At 43.2% G+C, this 15,013-nt stretch overlaps 1 pseudogene; it reads left to right on the top strand.

Moving 5' to 3' along the window:
• The first annotated feature begins 2,951 nt into the window (after window positions 1–2,951).
• LOC126482631 (5S ribosomal RNA) lies at window positions 2,952–3,069 on the top strand (annotated as a pseudogene).
• The last annotated feature ends 11,944 nt before the right edge of the window (window positions 3,070–15,013 follow it).

Below are 15,013 nucleotides of genomic sequence, written 5' to 3'. Positions count from 1 at the left end.
AATCGTCATAGTTCATGCAAAACAAAATGAAGTAGCTTCAGCAGAGCGTAATAACAAAAGATAGAAGTAGCTTGCCCACTGTAGAACACGTCGCTAATTGTTAACAGCTTCTTGTAAAACTAGAAATATCCAGTTTAGGACCCACTAATTACTTGGGTGGTGGATTAGTATTGTATCATCAGTGATGTTAACAATAAAGGATTTTCAAAAAAATTAAAAAAAAATGTTTCAGTTATGCTTGCCATGAATGTGACGTACACGTCAGGTCGGACGTTCCATTCCTCCACCAGTGCGACTGACAGCTGCTGGACGGCTGTTGGTGTACGTGGAAGTGATGCTGTACGTCTCCTCAACACATCCCGCATGTGTTCCATAGGATTCAAGTCGGAGCAAAGGGCAGGCCAGTCCAACCGTCGAATATCATCTACTCTATTGGCCATTAAAGTTGCTACACCAAGAAGAAATGCAGATGATAAACGGGTATTCATTGGACAAATATATTATACTAGAACTGACGTGATTGCTTTTTCACGCAATTTGGATGTATAGATCCTGATGAACCAGCACCCAGAACAACCACCTCTGGCCGTAGTAACGGCCTTGATACGCCTGGGCCTTGAGTCAAACGGAGCTTCGATGACGTGTACAGGTACAGCTGCCCATGCAGTTTCAACACGATACCACAGTTCATCAAGAGTAGTGACTGGCGTATTGTGACGAGCCAGTTGCTTGGCCACCATTGACCAGACGTTTTCAGTTGCTGAGAGATCTGGAGAATGTGCTGGCCAGGGCAGCAGTCGAACATTTTCTGTATCCAGAAAGGCCCGTACACGACCTGCAACATGCGGGCGTGCATTATCCTGCTGAAATGTAGGGTTTCGCAGGGATCGAATGAAGGGTAGAGCCACGGGTCGTAACACATCTGAAATATAGCGTCCACTGTTCAAAGTGCCGTCAGTGCGAACAAGAGGTGACCAAGACGTGTAACCAATGGCACCACATACCATCACTCCGGGTGATACGCCAGTATGGCGATGACGAATACACTCTTCCAATGTGCGTTCACCGCGATATCGCCAAACACGAATGGGACCATCATGATGCTGCAAACAGAACCTGGATTCATCCTAAAAAATGTCGTTTTGCCATTCGTGCACCCAGGTTCATCGTTGAGTACGCCATCGCAGGCGCTCCTGTCTGTGATGCAGCGTCAAGGGTAACCGCAGCAATGGTCTCCGAGCTGACAGTCCATGCTGCTGCAAACGTCGTCGAACTGTTCGTGCAGATGGTTGTTGCCTTGCAAACGTCCCCATCTGTGACTCAGACGTGGCTGCAAGATCCGTTACAGACATGCGGATAAGATGCGTGTCATCTCGACTGCTAGTTATACGAGGCTGTTGGGATCCAGCACAGCGTTCCGTATTACCCTCCTGAACCCACCGATTCCATATTCTGCTAAAAGTCGTTGGATCTAGACCAACGCGAGCAGCAATGTCGCGATACGATAAATCGCAATCGCGATAGCCTACAATCGGACCTTAAGTCGGAAACGTGATGGTACGCATTTCTCCTCCTTACACGAGGCATCAAAACAACGTTTCACCAAGCAACGCCGGTCAACTACTGTTTGTGTATGAGAAATCGGTTGGAAACTGTCCTCATGTCAGCACGTTGTAGGTGTTGCCACCGGCGCCAACCTTGTGTTAATGTTCTGAAAAGCTAATCATTTGTATACCACAGCATCTTCTTCCTGCCAGTAAAATTTCGCCTCTGTGGCACGTCTTCTTTGTGGTGTAGCCATTTTAATGGCCAGTAGTGTAGTTGTAAGAGCTCATCCACCTGCATGTTTCAATACGAATGCGCAGTGTCTTCTTTAAACTGAAGGTAAACCAACTTGATGATAGTGTTTTAGAAACGGTGAAGGAAGCAGGCGAAGAAAAGGGAGATACGATACTGCAGAGGAATTTGACAGAACACTGAAGGACCAAAGTCGAAACAAGACTCCTTGAATAGATTTCATTCCTTCAGAGCTATTGAGGTCCTTGGGGGAATACACCAACAGAAAAGTGATATGCAAGATATATGAGACAGATGATAATCTTCAGACCTCATGAAAAACGTAATAATTCCAAAGAAGACAGGAACTGAGAGATATGACTGCTACCCAACTACGAGCCTAATATGTTATGGTGTCAAAATATAGAACAATAATTATTTACTGAATAATTGTAACACTGTTAGAAAGGACTTCGACGGAGGACAGATCATTTTGGGTTCAAGAGAAAGGTAGGAACACGCGATGCAGTACTTACTTTACACCTTATCTTCGAAGACAGTGATCTTAGATTTATAGCATCTGTAAATTTAAAGAAAGGTCCCGCAAAATGATATACACTCTTTTAAATTTTGAAAGGAGCAGGGTAAAAACAAGCAGGGAGCGAAAAGTTGCTGCAGCATGTGTACAGAAACCAGACTACGGTTACAACAAGCGAAGAAAGTGAAAGGTAACCTCGGTTGAGGAAAGTATCAAACACGGTTTTAGCCTGTCCCCAGTGTTACTTAGTCTGTACCTTGAACATGTTGTGAGGGGTGTGAAGGAAGAAATTTAAAAGGAGTATTAAAGGACTGGGAGAAGAAAATACGGCACTGTAATTATGTCGTAATTGATTTGGAAGAGAAGTTGCACGAAATAAATTGTCTCTAAAATAGCTTATAAGATGAACATCAATAAAACAAGCTTAATGGAATACAGTTGAATTAAATCAGGTTATGCTGTGAGATTGTATTACGTAATGCGGTGACTGTTAGATGAGTTTTCCTGTTTCGGTAGCAAAATAATTGACGATGGCCGAAATTCATACAGTATCAACGGCAGATAGGCAACCTCAAGAAATGCATAGTAATTTCTTAATATCGAATATAAATTTACATGTTAGCATGTCTCTTCTGTTGGCAACGGCATTGCCGCAGTGGATACACCGGTTCCCGTGAGATCACCGAAGTTAAGCGCTGTCGGGCGTGGCCGGCACTTGGATGGGTTACCATCCGGGTCGCCATGTGCTGTTGCCATTTTTCGGGGTGCACTGAGCCTCGTGATGCCAACTGCGGAGCTGCTGGACCGAACAGTAGCGGCTCCGGTCAAAGAAAACCATCATAACGACCGGGAGAGCCGTGTGATGACCACACGCCCCTCCTAACCGCATCCTCAACTGGGGATGACACGGCGGTCGGATGGTCCCGATGGGCCACTTGTGACCTGAATGCGGAGTGCGGAGTGCTATGTCTCTTCTGTTGGTATATGTCTGACTATTCTTGCGTGGAAGATAAATAGTTCAGACAGGAAGAGAAGGGAAGGTTTGGAAATGTGAGAGGAAAATGCTGAGGATTAGAAGAGTGGATCAGATAAACACTGAAGAGATACTCAAAAGAAATTTATGGTTCAAGTTGTTCGAAAGAAGCGATAAATTGACAGGACAGATTCTGAGGCATCAAGGAATTGTCAGTTTGGTAATGGAGGGGTAAGGAGGTTGGATAAAAATGTTAGCGAAAGATCATGGTGTGAATAAGGTAAGCAGATTCAGATCGATGTAAACTGCAGCTGGTGTTCAGCAGTAAAAAGGCTTCCACAGTCTAGACTAGCATAGAAATAACTACTTCAGGGTGTCCGATGGGCCGCTGTACTTCTAAAGCTTATGTTTTCATGCCATCTGACGATGCCACTCATGGATATATACTTTATTTTTCTCATTTTAAACTTCAAGGACACAGGGAAGTTTGTTAGTTCATACTATGACAATATGAATCACGCCTTTACTTGTAATGTTGATAATTCATTATAATGCTAATACTCGTAAATATGGAAATTCTTTATTAAATCAGTCTCAAGATGATCATTCTGAACGTAACTGGCCACTGAATAAAACAAATCCATGCGATCATAGAGATTTACTTTTTCACATATTGTCAAAAAAAATTTGGCTCGCTGTTACCTCAAAAGTAGCTCTGTCATCCTTCATGTTCTCAAATCACTTTCTATGCTGTTTTTGGTTTGTATAGCTGGAAAAAAGGACGAGAACAGCAAAGATTTTCAACTTCAAATAATGGTTAACGGCTTCAGGTGCTGAAACGCAGGTACTGTGGTGGTGGTGAGTGTTTAACGTCCCGTCGACAACGAGGTCATTAGAGACGGAGCGCAAGCTCGGGTTAGGGAAGGATTGGGAAGGAAATCGGCCGTGCCCTTTCAAAGGAACCATCCCGGCATTTGCCTGAAACGATTTAGGGAAATCACGGAAAACCTAAATCAGGATGGCCGGAGACGGGATTGAACCGTCGTCCTCCCGAATGCGAGTCCAGCGTGCTAACCACTGCGCCACCTCGCTCGGTGCAGGTACTGTAGTTATGGGTAAAACTAAACTGCAGCTGTGGGATTTACAATACCGTCAGTGGCGGAAGAGTTTGTTATTAAATCCGCACACACACACACACACACACACACACACACACACACACACAAGCTGACACTTTCCTATGTTCCTCAACCACTAATCGTATCCTGTAGTGGGATATGTAATTTCGACATAAAGAAATGCTAAATTACGATAGTAGGATACCACTAAGGCCGGCCGTGGTGGCCGAGCGGTTCTAGGCACTTCAGTCTGGAACCGCGCGACCGCTACGGTCGCAGGTTCGAATCCTGCCTCGGGCATGGATGTGTCTGATGTCCTTAGGTTAGTTAGGATTAAGTAGTTCTACGTTCTAGGGGACTGATGACCTCAGAAGTTAAGTCCCATAGTGCTCAGAGCCATTTTTGACACCACGAACTCACGATTCAGTCGACATAATTTATGCCTTGTACTGAACAAAGTTTACCGTGTGATTTCCATTTTCTTATACAGCTGCTACACAATAAACATAAATATTCCATAAAACGGTACCTTTGTTGACATAATACTCGAGAACTCGTTATTTTCGTAACCCCAAATGAGTAGCTGTAGGGTGCAATGGCCTCTGCTGTTTTCCCTTTTATGTGTGAAGACATGGATAAAGAGCAACGATGTATAGCAATGAGTAAATAAAACTAAACGTAGCATAAGGACAGAAGCAAGCAAGGAAATAACCGTATTTGTCTTCACATTTCACTATCTTCTTCAGTATTTGTGCACAAAGCACATTGGGACGTACTGGTGACTGCAGACCAACTTCTGAGACGGCGTTAATGCTACCTGCAGCGGATGACACTAACGCTAGCGATAGGGACAGTAAAAGATAAACTAATACGTCACTGCGCCTACCAGACCTGTACCTGGTACTTCTCAGAATTCAGTTAATCTACTACATAGAATTCCAAAAGGAGCTATAAGGAGATAAACGACTTATCACCCCTCTTTCTTACTTTTAAATCAAAATAAACTAATCTTACATAGCTTTGGCATTCCTAGCAAAAAGAAATATGGTATATGACCATATGACCGTTATTTCCGTTAATAGTAGATCATTGCAGGCTTTCCATCAGCGGCTTCTTTTGGAATATTCTTTAAAAGAAACGGTGATTAAACTCAGGTTTCTCTTCTAATGATTTAGAGTAAGACACACGAGAAATGTCAAAAACGAGAGCTGTTACTTGGATAATGTCTAATGCTGAAATTAGGGAGAAATTGAAGGTTGTAAATACAGAAAGGAATAACGCTAAAATATTTTAATTCGTGAGTAATGAAACTACATTCTTAACTCGATCGAAAAATTAAATGGGGCAAACAAAAAAACCAGTGGAACAATTTGACGAAAGAACTGACTTAAAAAATTACAAGAATGGAGTGTATGTACAAAAACATCATTTATCGATGGAGCTGTTGCTAGTAATATTTGTAGGGGAACACACATGCTGACGACACTCTGTAAGTGAAAGCCTGCAGAAAGGAACACAAGGAGACAAAATATGGAAATGAAGCGAGTAACACATTTATTTCAACAAAGAAAAAATAACGGAAGCAATAAGGAAAAAAGGGATACTTTCTCAAATTTGTACAGAGCGAATGATAAAAGGCGCACAACACACATCTTAAAGTTTCTCTGGGATAAGGAATTAACAAAAGGTTTAATTCGAGAAGTTACAACAGATTCAGAAAAATATACTAAAAAACTGAACTCTAAGGGAAAATGGTATGAGAACCAAAGTGTGCTGCAACAAAATTTGATATCAGCTAGGACTACGCTACAGTCTGGATCCGCGCGACCGTTGCGGTCGCAGGTTCGAATCCTGCCTCGGGCATGGATGTGTGTGATGTCCTTAGGTTAGTTAGGGTTAAGTAGTTCTAAGTTCTAGGGGACTGATGACCTCAGCAGCTAAGTCCCATAGTGCTCCGAGCCATTTGAACCATTTAGGACCACGCACTTGTTTTGAAAAATACTTTGTTATTCTCACTCACCTTGATCTCATTTACAGGTTTCACCTGTTATGAATCTCCACAAGAACCAGTATCAGTCCACTTTGATTTCAAGTGAGCATGATTGTCACGACCATTTGACGTGTTACATCCGTAACAAGTTACTAAAAAAAAAAAAAGGTTCAAATGATCCTAAGCACTATGCGACTTAACATCTGAAGTCATCAGTCCCCGATACTTAGAACTATTTTAACCTAACGAACCTAAGGACATCACACACACCCATGTCCGAGGAAGGACTCGAACATGTGACCGTAGCAGCAGCACGGTTCCGGACTGAAGCGCCTAGAAATGCTCGGCCACAGTTGCCGGCTCAAGTTACTCATTCTGATGAATATTCTTAAGATTAGAAGCTGATAAACTGTAATAAGTCCACCAAATGTGATCAATGACATTGTGAATAAAGCAGATCTAGCAGTCTGAAGTAAGATCAAAGAGAAATAACAAAAGATGGATGCGGATACAAGGAAAAGTAAACAACTATTTAATAAATGACCTGGCTAAAAGAGGAGGTTATGTCTGTCACATTTCTCACAGAGATGTATGAAATACTATATGAACACGTCCGAAAGAACAGACACCAAGCATTTATATGACTGATATGCCCTGAATGTGCATGCATCCACAACCGTTTGTGCAGATGCACGTTTACGTGAGACCTCCAGCGGGAATCCGTAATCACCGTGCATGGAAGACAAGGACAGGGACATTTGATCAGGGGCGGTACTCGGTGGCGATTTGAGCCGGCGAAGAGTGAATCGAGACAGCCCGCCCTTGGGGAATAAACATTGTGTCCGGGTGGCTCAGTTACTACAAGATTTTACGGCGCAGAGCGTCGTGTGGTACGCTCTTTGTGAATTACTTGGGATCGTTGTTTACGCGCCCTCCAGACCACTGGGGTGTACCGGGTGTAAGAACACACTGAGATATTGCACATGATGGACTGATGAGAGACATAAACGGTATAATAGGGTGTTTAACCTTTGCTGAACGAGAAGACGACGAGGACATCCCTTCGCTTGGCTGCTGTGAACACCCCATAGAAAACAAGAAAAATATAATAATAAAGAATTACAAATAAAAACATAAGAACAAAATGAGCAACAAATAACAAATAGCAATGTATTTTACCCATTCCTTTATCCTTTTATTCTTTTTTTAATAAAATGTTCAGAGGCATATTTAATTTTTGTTCGTGGGCGGAACCTGAAGTAGTGGCTCACGAGCGTCCTACTTAGCTTTAGGATGAAAGTGGCGGTGGCACTAACTTCATTTTTGTTTTTAGGTTAGATAGGGTTTTGGGGGTGGGGTTGGGTTGTTTGGGGGAAGAGACCAAACTACGAGGTCAACGGTCTCATCGGTTTAGGGAAGGACGGGACGGGGCAGGAAGTCGGCCGTGCCCTTTCAAAGGAACCAGCCCGGCATTTACCTGGAGCGCTTGAGGGAAATCACGCAAAACCTAAATCAGGATGGCCGGACGTGGGATTGAACCGTCGTCCTCCCGAATGCGAGTCCAGTGTGCTAACCACTGCGCCACCTCGCTCGGTGTTTTTGGGGTTAGTATGGGTGATAGGGGCCAACGCCTGAAGTGGAAGAGGCCTAAACAGTGCATTAAAATCTATTAAGTTCAACAAAGAAAAGAAATAAAAAATATAGAAAAAAAGAAAAATGGAAAAAAGTGATTAAGGCGACTGCCTAGTAACCAAGAGATCCTCGGTTCGAGCCCCTGTCCAGCATACATTTACACTCGTCGATGCCGATTCCGGACACAATCCCGATGCAGATCCCACCAGTTCCTTCCCTTTCTTTTGTTTACTCCCCACTCCACCTCCAATTTATATAACATGTGAAATACGTCGAGAACCAGTTCATTTGGAACATTAAAATTAGAATCCTCGTCGATGTCGTTAGAGTCGTAGCACAATCTCGAACTGGAGACAGGAGATTGAGGGAAATCACCCGTATCGTTTTCGAAGCAACCGTTTGGGTTTTGAGGAAGTCACGGAGAACTTGAATGTGGATGGCCTGATCCGGTCTTGATCAGTCGTCCTCTCGAGTGCCGGTCGCGACTCTCATCCATTTCGGCGCCTCGCGCGGTGTTATTTCGTAGCCCAACTTGAGGAGTGCGATTTCACCATAATAGCATTATTCTGCTCAAAAAACTTAACTGAACTGAAATACACATGCCTTTACCAGCATACTTGGGTTTAATCGTGACAAAAAATAGTATCACCTACAGCCCTCCTTATGATTTTATTTTATTTTGTCGCTACCAGTTTCAACGCTTCATTGCGTCATCTTCAGGCTGTTTCGATGCGGTACGGGCTGATAAGATCCCCATGCATTACCTATCAGTTGCCAGCATTACTGGATCCGCAGATAATGTGTCAGCACTCCAACATCAACTCAAGTTAGCAGTTGATGGTTGAAGTGCTGACGCATTATCTGCGTATCTAGTAATGCCGGCAACTGATAGGTCATGCATGGGGATCTTATCAGCCGTACCGCATCGAAACAGCCTGAAGATGGCGCAATGAAGCGTTGAAACTGGTAGCGACAAAATAAAACAAAATCATAAGGAGGGCTGTAGGTGTTTTTATTTTTTGTCACGATAGTAAACGGCCGCCGTCCCAGAGACCTCCTGCTAAAAGGATGGACATACAAAAATTGGGTTTAAAGTTCCTTAGCACGAAGTTATTTTCTTTTCTCAATAGAAACAGCATACGAAAAAATAATTTGATCAGGCGAAAAACTGGAATATCATTTTTGTATTAGCTGCTGGGATCTGTGTGACCGTTCCGCCTTTTAATTACTAGTTTCGGGGAGGACTCGCTTTTCATAATTAACTGAGTGGAAGTATGGTAATGAGAGCTTAAGGCGAATATAATGGCGGTATTTAATAACGTAGCAGTCCTCACTAATTCGTTTTCGGATTACATCAATTTCAGAGGTCCTTTCATGGACTAGCCTTAAAAGAACTCTAACGGGCCACCAGGGCCGGGGACTCAAATTGATTCCGAGAAATGTTTCAGTTAGGCCTACCAGGGATCCATTAAATGAAATCACTCACGGCCGCTCGAAATAACATATTAACAGCTTAGAAGCTGGTGAATATGAGGTAGTGCGTACGCCTACCCACACAGTGTCTTGGTAGCCACGTAGAGTAGCATTGCCCCGAAATACATTAGAAACAGTTCCAACGGCGCTCTCATACATCAGTTAAGCACGAATACTGCATTACATGAATGGTGTGTTACTGACGTTTACTGTGTTGTACCCCACTAACAGACACATATAATCTTAATAGGGGTTTATATTTGTGTCTCTGTCGGGTTAAATCTCATTTCGTTGGGGTCTGGCAAGAGAGGTCGAACCTCTGGGAGAGTCTATTATACTCCAAATTACAAATATTCTGTACACAGTGTGTATTGCAAATTAAGGAAAATTTTAGTGTAAAATTTATTCAGAAATAAATTTTAGTTACACATCACATGTCATGTTGCGAAAAATAAACCTAAGATACTCTGCTGCATAGAACGCCAAAACTTTATAAAAAGAAAAAAATGATTATGGAGAAGCAGTGTCTGAAGCAAAAGTTAAATTGTTTATGTTTTCGTCTCATAAACAATTTTCGAACAAACTTTCGCATCATTAAATAATTAGTCCTCGTCTTGTACAGCGTCACTGTTTTGAAACTTGTTTGAGAGTAATAAAATAAAATAAAAATAAATATATATATTCATAAAATCCTTGTCTCTAATTTTTTTCTTCGGTTGGCTTACATTTAATCTCTGGATAGCGTTGAACGCTTAAATACTATGTTTTTCAAGTAACACGCATTGTGAGCTGTAAGATAAGTATATTTTTGGTATTCAAAAAAAGTGATGTCGGCTCTATTTTCTTTCGATGTGCCGTATTTCACGTGTATATACTGGATATTTCTCAAACAGAGGTTTTCGATAGTCGATATGTTTGGTCTAAGAAGTTCAGGGTACAAGCACTGTGGTCTTTGGTTACTAGTAGCACTGTCGTTGCGGTAGGGTATTCTAACTAGGCTAGAGAGAGAATCGGTTGTTCGCTAAGATCCTGAGCGGTCTTGGTATAGTTTACAGAGCACAGAGATAAAGTTACAGAAGAGGATGAATTGTGTATTATAATTTGGTAAATATTAACTCTACAAGTGAGGATTAAGAGGTGCTGTTCTTGCTACACTGCTTGCTTGCGCGTAGGTGTAATACGTTTAGATTAGGCAAGATTTTAATTGAATTTTTCTTTATTGGCTTGGTCTAGTTGATTTGATTGTTTAGACGAGAGTAAGTAACGTTATGAGTTAACGTGGCTTGCACTCAGAAGCTGTAGATTTTACAAATCCTTTACAATTTTTAGAAGTTAAGTGCGTGGTAAAGTAAAATTTATTATGAAAAATAAATTTTGTAAAGACGATTGTAATAGTTAGGTAATTAATTTCAGTTTTTGGGATACAGTATTCAAAAGCTTGTTTCTATTTAATAATTTATGAAATTCAGATTCTATCACGACTCCTCTCGGAAGAATTTCATATTTTACGATCATGTATGTCGCCACATTGCACTCTGCCGATCACAGTGGGTTAAACTAGCATAAGAACTCTTTAGAATAGTTGCACGTCTTTGCATTGCACTTGCGCAGATCTTTTTTTTAATTTAGTTTGCACGCTTTTCCGTTGCACGTTTTGTGCTCATCACTTTGATCAGTACCAACTTTAACTGTACCAACACTCCGTTGCCACAGGTAAACCACAAAAAATTGTTAGGGCTAATGACATGGTCAGGATTCACTGAGAACATTCAGAGTGATATTTCATCTTTATTTTATTTTATTTATTTATTTTTTGGTCGAAAAGACATTTGAAGCAGCTTATTTCAATCGAAGCGTGAGGTCAAACTACCTTGCTTCTGACAACTAGTCTTACTTAAATGACGATGTTTTATCACTGTTAATTAAAACACCGATAAAGAGACATCAACAATTTTCATAATGCTTTGCCTGCGCGAAATCCAGTTATGGTTTTGCAATTCCCTGAGCAAGCGCAATTCTTTGACATCAGTGAATAAATAGGATGATAATGGGAAGGAAACAGGATGAGAAACAGATAGGAAGGACATAGTGACTTTCAGCAACGCAGGGCGTTGCGGCTATGCAACAGCGAGAGTTCACAGCTTTTGTCGGAGAGGGAGTCGAACCTAGAACCTAGAATGGTTGCCTTAAACGCGTCGTCCATTCGGATACGCTCTCCGTCAGACCCAAATTCCCAACTTCCCGCTCGCCGCACCTCAACTACCCCTGCCCATTGATCCACTTCTCTCAGGTTTCTGATTTCTGTAGGAGTACGGACGTTGATTATGCATCCACACTGAAACTTCTTCATCCCTGTCCGGCTTGAAATCATTATTTTCTTTCTATCTCTTTCCCATCGCATTTCTTTGCCGTTCCTTTCACCCTAGTTATTCATGTATAGGCTCCAGCTGCTTCATAGCGAGTAGTTGTTTTTTAGCGCACGTCCGACAGAACAGAAACCTCTCATGTCTACAACGTTTGATGTACGTCGTGATAACACTCTGCATTTCTCCAGTGATTTTGTTTTTCCATGGTTTTAGGCCTTTCCACACATTTAACTACGTTCAGTCGAAACATTATAAATACAATTTGAATGCAACCGGAAGCGAAGTTTGTGAGTGCATCCCAATGTCACTTGGATGCACTGAACTACACTCATGCTAATAAATTAAGAATAATGTTGATACATGGTGAAACAACGCTCTGGTGGGCGGTTTGACGGTTTAAATCACCTCGGGGTCTGACAATGCGGTGCATTTGACCTGCGGTCGTCGCACGGTGGCACTGCCAGCAGTCCACATACGCAGAGGTGTGTTTGGTGCATGTCAGAATACGGTGCAGCAAGTAAGTGTGCAGACGTTTTCAGACGTGCTAATGGTGACTGTGTGTTGACAATGGCTCAAAGAACACACATTGATGACGTCATGAGCGGTAGAATACTAGGGCGACTGGAGGCTGGTCAAAAACAGCAGGTCGTAGCACGGGCCCTCCGTGTGCCACAAAGTGTGATCTCAAGATTATGGCATCGATTCCAGCAGACAGGAAACGTGTCGAGGCGCTACAGTACGGTACGTCCAAAGTGTACAACACCACAAGAAGACCGATATCTCAACATCAGTTGGCCGGCCGCGGTGGCCGTGCGGTTCTAGGCGCTGCAGTCCGGAACTGCGGGACTGCTACGGTCGCAGGTTCGAATCCTGCCTCGGGCATGGGTGTATGTGATGTGCTTAGGATAGTTAGGTTTAAGTAATTCTAAGTTCTAGGGGATTGATGACCTAAGATGTTAAGTCCCGCAGTGCTTAGAGCCATTTGAACCATTTTGAACATCAGTTGCCGCAGTCGGCCACGGAGTACTGCAGGTAGCCTTGCTTGGGACCTTACTGCAGCCTCTGGATCAGTTATCTCCAGACGCACAGTCTACAGACGACTGAAAAGACATGATTTATTCGCCCTGAGACCTGCAAGGTGCATTCCACTGACCCCTGGTCGCAGGAGTGCTCATAAAGCCTGGTGTCAAGAACACAGTACATGGTCATTGAAACAGTGGTCTCAGGTTATATTCACGGACGAGTCCAGGTATAGCCTGAACAGCGATTCTCTCCGGGTTTTCATCTGGCGTGAACCAGGAACCAGATCCCAACCCCTTAATTTCCTTGAAAGGGACCTGTATGGAGGTCGTGGTTTGATGGTGTGGGGTGGAATTATAATCGGTGCACGTACACCACTGCATGTCTTTGACAGAAGAACTGTAACAGGTTAGGTGTATCGGGACGTCATTTTACACCAGTATGTCCGCCTTTTCAGCGATGCAGTGAGTCCCACCTTCTTCCTAATGAATTATCATCCATGGCCCCACCGAGCTGCCATTGTGTAGGAGTTCCTTGGAAAAGAAAATATCAGGGGAATGGAGTGGCCTGCCTGTTCCCCAGACCTAAACCCATCGAGCACGTCTGGGATGCTCTCAGTCGACGTATCGCTGGACGTCTGCAAACCCATACGACACTTCACGAGCTCCGACAGGCACTGGTGCAAGAGTGGGAGGCTATACACCAGCAGCTGCTGGACCACTTGATCCAGAGTATGCCAACCGGTTGTTCGGCCTGTATACGTGAGCATGGTGATCATATCCCATATTGATGTCGGGGTACATACGCAGAAAACAGTGGCGTTTTGTACCACGTGTGTTTCGAGACGGTTTTCTGAACTTGTCACCAACACCGTAGACTTACAGATCTGTGTCGTGTGTGTTCCCTATGTGCCTATGCTATCAGCGAAAGTTTTGTGTAGAGCCACGTTGTGTGGCACCACATTCTGCAATTATCCTTAATTTATGAGCATGAGTGTATTTGTATTATTAGCTATCTACATATAACGGGCAGTCAAATGAAAACCGAACGCCCGTTATAATCTAACTATGGAATGGTTCCATTCAAGCGCGCTAAGACATATATCCGACTGGGAAACGAGACTATCAATTCCTGTTTCGTAGAAGGCGGTCGGGATCTGATGGAGCTATAATCGTACCTACCCTTCTGCTTCCTCGTCCGACTGAAGGCGGCGTCCACCCACATCCTTCTTTAGGCCGCAAAAGATATGAAAACACTCGGTGGAAGGTCCAGGCTATACGAAAGATCTTGTAGCATTTCCCAAACAAACAACTGAAGTGCATCTGTCGTGGCAGTGTGGAGGCGAGCGTTGTTTTGCAAGAGGATGAATCCGTCCGACAGCATTCCTGGCGTTTTGACTTTATGGCTAGTCGTCGTTTCTGAGAAGTGTCTTCATAGTTCTGCACATTGATTTTGGTTTCAGGCTCGAGGAAATCTGTGTGGACAGATTTGTATTTCTTTGGCCGGGGGGAGCTATGAAATGTTTCCGCTGTAGGCTTTGCCGTTTTGTCTCGGGCAGTCGGAATGCTAGCGGACGGAATCGTCCCGTTGTATGATAACGTGCGCTCCCATACTACTCATAAGACGAAGGCTACGCTTCATCCTCCGAACACCTCGTATCTTCCATCATGTGATTTTCACATCTTTGACGACATGGGGAAAGACGTTCATGGACGTAGATTTCAGTCGGACGAGGTAGTACAGGATTGCGTCAGGTTGTGGATCCGTCAGCAGCGGAACGTGTCCTACAAAACAATGATTCATCGTCTCTTCCGTGATCCCTCCTCCCCTCCCGAGTCGGAGATAAATGTCTTAATGAGTCCAAATGGTTCAAATGGCTCTGAGCACTATGGGACTTCTGAGGTCATCAGTCCCCTAGAACTTAGAACTACGTTGCAATTTTTCAGTGTTCATATAGCCTAATTAAAGGTTTAACGTGGCACCCGGTACAATAACAGGCCACGATCTATCCTACTTAATCTGTTGACAGTTTTCTCTTCTACTTATAATAGGTTGACACTTACAGAGAAGATAACAGCTACCGGCTTCTTTATCTGTGTTACTATCTCTACATTTACGCGGCGTGGG

The sequence above is a fragment of the Schistocerca serialis genome, chromosome 5, assembly GCF_023864345.2.
Source record: "Schistocerca serialis cubense isolate TAMUIC-IGC-003099 chromosome 5, iqSchSeri2.2, whole genome shotgun sequence".
NCBI classification, from domain to species: Eukaryota; Metazoa; Arthropoda; class Insecta; order Orthoptera; family Acrididae; genus Schistocerca; species Schistocerca serialis.
The sequence above is the reverse complement of the archived record's forward strand: the minus strand, read 5'-3'. Positions and strand labels throughout refer to the sequence as shown.